Source organism: Marmota flaviventris, chromosome 3, assembly GCF_047511675.1.
Source record: "Marmota flaviventris isolate mMarFla1 chromosome 3, mMarFla1.hap1, whole genome shotgun sequence".
NCBI lineage: Eukaryota > Metazoa > Chordata > Mammalia > Rodentia > Sciuridae > Marmota > Marmota flaviventris.
In genome coordinates, this window is record NC_092500.1 from 136,539,018 (window position 1) to 136,547,086 (window position 8,069).

The following is an 8,069-nucleotide window of genomic DNA, read 5'->3' on the forward strand; positions in this document are numbered from 1 at the left end:
CCTTATTCTTTTCAAACACTTTAGGATATTTTGCCATATATATGTTGAACTACCAGGCAAAAGAAAAACTATCTTGAACTTCTCAGAATTCACTGCCTGTTATTTTAAAATTTATTTATATTTATGTCATATTGAGCATGGAAGTTTTGAACAAAATTCAGCACCCTTGATTAACAATGTTTATAATTAATAATTATTTACATTTTAAGAAGAGTTAAAATGATACTTCAAGGTGGCTTTTATTTTCATTTTTTCTTATTACCACCCAAGAGATATTCCATGTAAGTATTGATTATTTACCTTAGTTCTTGGGTTTTTGTCAATTCATATCCACTGCTAGACATCTCCAGGTCAGCTTTAATGTGTGTGTGTGTGTGTGTGTATAATAACTTTTCTATCTGTAGCATATAGTTATCACATGTCTTTTTAAATTTGGTGTATATTCTTCTAACATTGTGCCCTGTTTAGATGTGTCAGCACATTCTTAAGATCAATTCCACATTAAGTTAGGAGAGTTATTTTGGAAGCTTCCTTATTATTTAAAAATAAAAGCCTCGGTTTTGTTAGAATAGTTGAAAGTATAGGTAAACTTTTTAATCAATATATCTTTACAGCCAACTGCTCTACCCTTAAAGAATATGTCTGTTAGAAGGATTCTAATAAGAAGCATCTATATTGTACCTGATGGCAGTGGTATTCATCCTTGGGAGTAAAGAAGAAAAAGCATTGATTTTGGAATCAGAATCTAGACTTGAATATTGGCTATGACATTATCTAGCTGTGTGATCTTAGGAAAATATTTAAATTTTGAATCACAGTTTCTTTTTTTTTAAAGAGAGAGAGAGAGAGAGAGAGAGAGAGAATTTTTTTTAATATTTTTATTTTTTAGTTTTCGGCAGACACAACATCTTTGTTTGTATGTGGTGCTGAGGATCAAACCCGGGCCGCACGCATGCCAGGCGAGCGTGCTACTGCTTGAGCCACATCCCCAGCCCTGAATCACAGTTTCTTCATATATGATTACAATATCAAGTTTAAAATTATTATTATGAGGCCTAAAAATATTTTTGGTAAATTGCCTGGTACAGTGCACATTCTGCAAAGAAGAAGGTCATTGGAGATGGAAATATCCCTGATATTTCTAAGAGAAGCCATATATGATCAACAGGACCCTCACCTGTCCTGGCACATGGCACCACTGGTAGAGGAAAGCTAAAGAAGCCAACAGGATTCACACGCATCCCCAAGAATGATCTCTGAGGAATCTCAGCTGACTCTTAAGAGTAGATAGGAACAAAGTCAGTTTTGACCTACTTGGTCTTAAACACCTGGCAGGAGAGTATATCCTGAGCACAGTCCTACATGGATATTTAAAAGGAAAAACAAGTTTTTTTTTTTTTTTTTTTAATGTAGCTTAAGATATACACTTGTGTCAGCCCAACAAAGGTAAGTAAAGCTGGAGGCTATAAAGAAAGAGTACTTGTTTGGGAGTGCCTAACAATGATGATCACAAAAGACTCTAGAGTTTCAAGTTTGTCCTGAGTTAATTTGAGTCTGATTTTATAGACCTACAAATATTCCTCTCCTCCTACAATGATAAACTTGATCTCTTTTTCATAAATATGATTATGAGTTACTGTCTTCATGGTATGCAGAGACTGGCTGAAGTACTAATTGCTTATGTTCTAAGTGTTTATAAAAAAGTAATGCTTTGCTGTCTAGGATTATTATTTTCTTAGCATGATCCCTGCCCTATATATTCCTTGTCCTGTTACCTGGCATCTGCCACTGTGGACCTCTGGACTGCTATGATGCTCAATACCCTTAACTGTCCATGCTCCACCTGATAGAGAACAAGGACTTTGGGTTACTTTCCTCAACTTTGCCCTCTTTCAGCAGGAAGCAGCTTGGAGATACCAATGCTCATTTTTCCATAGAAACGGAATGTAGAAATTGAAAGTGGGGAAATGTAACAGTGGTACACTTTATGCTTTGAAAATATCCCTTGCTGCTCTGCCACTGAAACTTATTTTTAAATTGGACATGTTTCTTTCTCTTCCTCTCTCCCTATGCCTCCCTAATTTTTCCCCCTCCCTAATCTCAGGGGAAACAGGATTACCTTTCTTCTCTTTTCTAGACATAGTTAATCTGTCCTTGACCACATACCCACCATAGGAAAGAAGTAATCCAGGGTTTTCGGATGGTACCAGATCTCGGAAATGACTATCTCCCAAATTATCAATTGAATTACAACTCCAACAGAGAATACATGAAATGTAGCCTTTAAATTACTTCTTTAAAAGCCACCTGTTCCTGCTGATTGGCAGAATCACAGCCTCTGGGACAGGAGTCCCAGGTGTTTCTCCTTTGCTAGCAAAGCAATAAATCTTTTCCTTTTTCTCAAATCAATCAATCAATCAATCAATAAATTGCCTGGTACACAAAAAGCATCAGCAAATAAATCACCATTATTTTAAAATTCATTTTTAAAATATTTTATTCTTACTGAAGCTTCATGTAACTCCTTGATATTATATAACTTGAAGTGGGGTGTGGAGATTTAAATGCAAACAGGCAGTATATTTGCAGCATATCAGTCCTTAGCTACTACAAACAAAAACTCCTGAACACTGTACAAGACATTTAGAATCTCAGTCCTGTGACTTTTCTACCATGGCCGGTGACAACAACAACCCCCATCCTATTCTGTGTAAATCTTGCCCAGTCTTAAAGATGAACCTAAATTCTAGCATCTCTATGAGGATTTTTTAATAGTGCTTTCTTCTTGTGAAATAATTTGGCTTCTCCTATATTCTCTCAGGAGTTATCTACAGCACCTTTATGCTCCTTAGGGTATTCAATCTGCATTACACCTGTTTGGATACATGCACTAGATCATGTAATTCCTGAAGACAAAAAAAAATTGTATTTCATCTTTTGTAACCTTTCCTCACATCTAGTTCAACCAATGGCATATAGTAGGTAATCAGCTAATATTTGCTCTATGAGCAAGTAAGGATCATAAACCCCTTAAAGTTATAGCCAAAAGTGTCAGGTGAAAAGGAAAGAAAGAAGAAGAATGAAAATTTATTAATCATACTTAGAACAAACCAATATTTTTAACAAAATATGAATAATCATATGACAAAAAATTTCCAGTTCAAACTACAAAGTATTTAGTGTATTTTACACAATTTTTTGCACACACACATCCATTTTTTTTCACTCATGGAAACCTGAACAGAAATATATTTTACCATTCAAACAATGAAAGCAAATTATTAGTGATAGAATAAAACACTGTACTAGAACTATTGATCATATGTAGTATCACTGGTATCTCTCTCACTCTCTATCATTTATACACACACACACACACACACACACACACACACACACACACACACCAGACTCATGCAATCAATAAAGGCAATTTGGGGGGAAAAATAAGTATCTTTTACCTTTGATTGTAAAGAAGGCAGCTCTGATTTGTCCACTTCCCTCTCTTTACAATGGAAACCCAAAATCTTTATCTCATAGTATTTCAGCATCTGGTCTATAAAGAAAGGAAATGACACATTCGTGTGTTGAAAAATTTCTTAGCAATGTATTTCAGTAGTGTTCTCATCAATGCACTGGTTTGCAAAATCTAAATTTGTCAGATAACTCATTCCTTCTCCCCATGTAAGAATTAAAAAAATAAAGATAAAAAATAAAAAGGGAGAGAACTAAAAAATGAAAAGCAACAAGGGTATTGGAACGGGGTGCATACTTTATAACAGATTGACCTTTCCCTTTTAATAAGTTATTCATGCCCCCTATTAGCATTCATGAGTCCCACTAACTGTTCTTTCATACTATATAATATAAAGAAGACCATGTTTGTTTCATCTTTCTCCTGTACCTTTTATCCTTACACTAAAACATAAAACACAAAAGGAAAGGATATGAGGCTTAGTAAATAAAAATAATAATCAAATAATGCTCATTTTGACTCTCTGCGTACTGAATTTAGCATCATCTCTCTTTTCAGCACCTAACAAGTTATTGTCCTAGTAGCAGGAGGGTGTCAAGCATGGGGACATAGGAGAGGAAAGCCCTTTATTTTCTGCCTTGTCAGAGTTGCATACATTCTACCTCGTTTAATTATTAACATTCAACAAGTTCAAATTAGACACACATGGAAAGCATTCAACGTGACATTAATGAGCTAACTTTTATAAATAATAGTTCTGGGAGCATGTGCTTACTTTTATTCCACAGGCCCTTTTTGGTATCTAAACAGGAGGGGGTTATAGTTCCTAATAAATGATAGCCCAAACTGTCAAGCCCATAAACACCATCTCACAGAAGACAGTATGCCTGCTAGGAAGAATTCAAGAGTGATGCACAGCATTTGAGAGACACAAACCAACAGCATTGCTGAGTAACTAAAAGGCTAATAGTGGAACAGGAGACATACAGTTCAGGTAGAGTTCTTACCCAGCATGTATGGAGCCCAGGGATCTATCCCCAGCTCCATAGAGAAAATAAAGATAAATTAATAAATAAAAGTTAATAGTAAGAGAAGCATTACAACAAGCCACATGATTTTTAGTCACATAAAGTGGTATCACAAGTTGAGCCAGTCTATTCCTTTGTCACAATGGTTTATCAAGAAATTCCTGGTGAAGATGACAAGGAACTAACATCAAATTTACTCTGTTTCCCTTGCAAACACTTATATCTATATCTATATCTATATCTATCTATCTATTTATATCTATATAGATCTATATATCTATATCTATATATCTATCTATCTATATCTATATCTATATCTATCTATCTATCTATCTATATATATATATAGATAGATAGATAGATATAGATATAGATATAGATATCTATATATATAGATAGATAGATAGATATAGATAGATAGATAGATAGATAGATAGATATATCTTTGGAAAATATGATCCTTTGGGGGGTCTTCAGAATCTGGAGTTTAAGAACTCCTTCTTTATATTGCTGAATTTGAACACCCTGTCACTAGTATAGGATTAGAAAAATCAGACTCTGGGAAAAAGAAGCTGAGACACAAACTTTCCAAAATTCATAGAATTCGTACTGAGGACTTTTTTAGGTCAGAGTGGGCTCTATTTCTAGTATGCCTCTATACTATGGTTACGTATAAGATGTATTTCCACAATGCTAACCACTTCTCTATTTGATTACTTCCACACCCTTTCACCAATCTAATTGTTCAGTACAAAAATCTCTCACTGTCTCTACATTTATAAACATGGACTATCTATATGCATTCATTTAATTATAGTTGTGTTTATATATGTAAATATGTAATATAATTAACATTCTTTGGGGTGGAGGGACCAACATATTTACTTTTCTTTGAGAAACACTAGATTATATCACATAGTCAGCATTTAAAAGAAAGTGTATAGAAGATATAGAGTTCTAGCTTGGATTCCTAAAGAGCTCACAAGTTTCTACTAACATTGCCATACCAAGAAAAGAGCAAAACAAACTGAAAATCAATGACTTTTCTTGGACCCATCAAAGAATTGAGGTTCAGGGAAAATCACCATCTTGACATTGGGAGAGATGGGCAGATACAGAGAATCACAACAGTTTCCTGTTGCAAAAAGCCACTGGAAGTTAAAATCTAGTAGAAAAACTTAAAAGGAAATTCTGGCAAACTCCAGAAAGCTGAGTGTAGACCAGCACTTGAACAAAAGGCTCCTAGGGGCTGCAGTCTCAGGGCACCCCCAAACATTCATGAGCTTTACCTCCAGGAATCCCATCAGGCTTTCAAAGTGTAGAGCTAAGAAAAGTCACTCAATGTCTCTGGCAGAGGTAGGGGAAATGCAATCATTTAAATATATACCCTGAGTGTTTTCAATAGCAAATAACTAGCCTCCATTGAAAAGACTTTACCAGTCTCCTTACCTGAAGAGCTGAAGGGCAATTACTCAATTCTAGTTCCTGATGGCCTGTCAGTCCAACTGGATAGGGGAGTAGAAAAATAATAATAATAAATTTTTAAAAACATAGAAAGCCAAGAAACACTTGTGAAGGTCACAGTCCAAGAAAAAGGACTCACTACAAGACTAGGATTTAATGCTTAAAATTACAGATTGCTTCTCCTCCCCCAAACTTTGCCACTTCCTCAGCAGCTACAGTATTACACCAGGGGATAGCAACTAAAAAAGCCTCCAGGGTCCTTTTTAAGGGAAGTCTGAAGGGAAACCCAAAGACAATAGAGGACACAAAAACAAAGCCAGTGGGGGAAATTTTAGCCCCTGACAGCTGTACCTACAGCAGCCATTAAACACAACCCATCTCTTAGCCAGATGAACATGAGACCTCAGACTGAAAGTCAAGCAAGTATACCCCCACCCTAAAGTCACATACTCCTTAGGCAATTAGGGAAGTCGAAAAAGTAAAATATAGGCAAAGTGCTAGTGACTAATTTCCTTGCAAGCTCAGCTGTCTACCAGGAGCAACGTTCACAACCACCCTTTCCTCGTGATCCTGTCTTACTAAAAAGACAAAAATATAAGGAAAAAAAGTGAATGTGAGCCTATTTCTTGTGCTATTTTAAAAACATGAATGCACATGCATCAAGTTTAGAGAAGTGAGGCTTCAAAATTGTGATGAAAGACCCAGGCGATTAAGATAAAAGTTTAAATGTTGAAAAAGTGTCTTTTAACTTAAATTTGAGTAAAATGCATCAAGCAAATTCTTATCCAGAAGTCTCTGAAATTGTTATAGGATGTCTGCCTAGGGGCTCAAAAATAAAATGGGACTTGAACCATAGCCAAGTGGACTGAAGCAGTGTGGATACCATTTGCTTTATAAAAACTTCACATGCTTCATATCCTTTTATTCTCAAGGCCAAACCGCTTTATTTTGAAATGAGGGAACTGAAAGTCCCTTCAATAAATTATCTAGGGTCACCTGACAGTGACAGAGACCATACTAGAATATTTGTTCCATGAAGTTTTTTTCCAATAAGCCACATGGGTCACTTAGCCTTCCTGAACACACATAATCGCATATGCCATACATCTCCATTTCCCTCCATTATATTTCTGGAAGTTACTATTGATAATTTTCAGGAGTGTCTCTAAAGCTCAAATCTTTCATTGTTCTTTCATCTGCTTACAACCAGAGAAGAAAAGTCCCTTTGTCTTTTGTTGCCCAGATCTCTTGAGAGGACCACTCACTGGCAAATTCTAACCAAGAACCATGTGGGGAAGATAATATGGACTGTAATGACACTTAATTTCCAGGCACACTCTATTTGAAACTTGGAGATTTCACCAAACTTTGACATGGCTTCTAGTAGCTTCAAGGCACACCCATGGGGCAAGCCAGTTCCCCTTTGATTTCCTGTCTTGGAAAGTTCAGTTATCAACAGAATTTACTGTTTATTCTACCTGACCTTTCTTTCTCAGAACATTTGATAAGAAGGGTATATAATTTCAAATCCTCTCTCTCACCCTTTGTATACACATCTCCTGTAACTCAGGAGAATCTTTCTCAAGGACTTGAATGCTATTCCTTTGAAATCTATTCATCAGGAAGGATAGACCTGTGCCTCCTGGTCTCCATCAAAAGACGGAAATTTCTCACTTATTACGCAGGACCCACTCTCCTCCTTCCTTCACCCCTCTAGTTTCCCTAAGAGGCCCCCTAGACCTCTAGCTACTGATTGGGTTTGGCAAAAAGACAATTGAGCAGGACATTTGTGGAAGGAAGGAGAGTTAATCTTCCATATTAATTATCAAAAAATGAAGTAAATGTGAAATAATTATCAAAAAATGAAGTAAATGAATGTGGGGTGGTCTCTTAAGGAACTACTTGATCTATATAAATAGAAAATTTCTGGGTCTGGTGAGAAGAAATCTGACTGTCCTTATTGTGGGGATTCACAAGAGTTCCTCAATTGTTCCAGTTCCTGAATATGGGCTCTTTAAGGAACTCTACAACAACTTTGCAGTAAGACTTGTGGTAGGCAGAATAATGCTCTTCCCCCAAAGACATCTACATCCTAATTCTCT

General features: G+C 36.0%; 1 protein-coding gene across 2 annotated transcripts in view; it reads right to left on the reverse strand.

Annotated features, from left to right (window-relative positions):
- The window catches only part of Msr1 (macrophage scavenger receptor 1), an 80,230-nt gene extending 74,167 nt beyond the window's left edge, over positions 1 to 6,063 (reverse strand). The window contains exons 1-2 of one of the 2 annotated variants that reach the window (XM_027954715.2): positions 5,953 to 6,063; positions 3,462 to 3,556 (exon numbers count right to left, since the gene is read on the reverse strand). The gene's annotated coding sequence lies outside the window, so the exon portion shown is untranslated. The remainder of the gene's footprint in view (positions 1 to 3,461; positions 3,557 to 5,952) is intronic. The other variant, XM_027954716.2, reaches the window with a different exon arrangement.
- Positions 6,064 to 8,069: the final 2,006 nt, after the last annotated feature.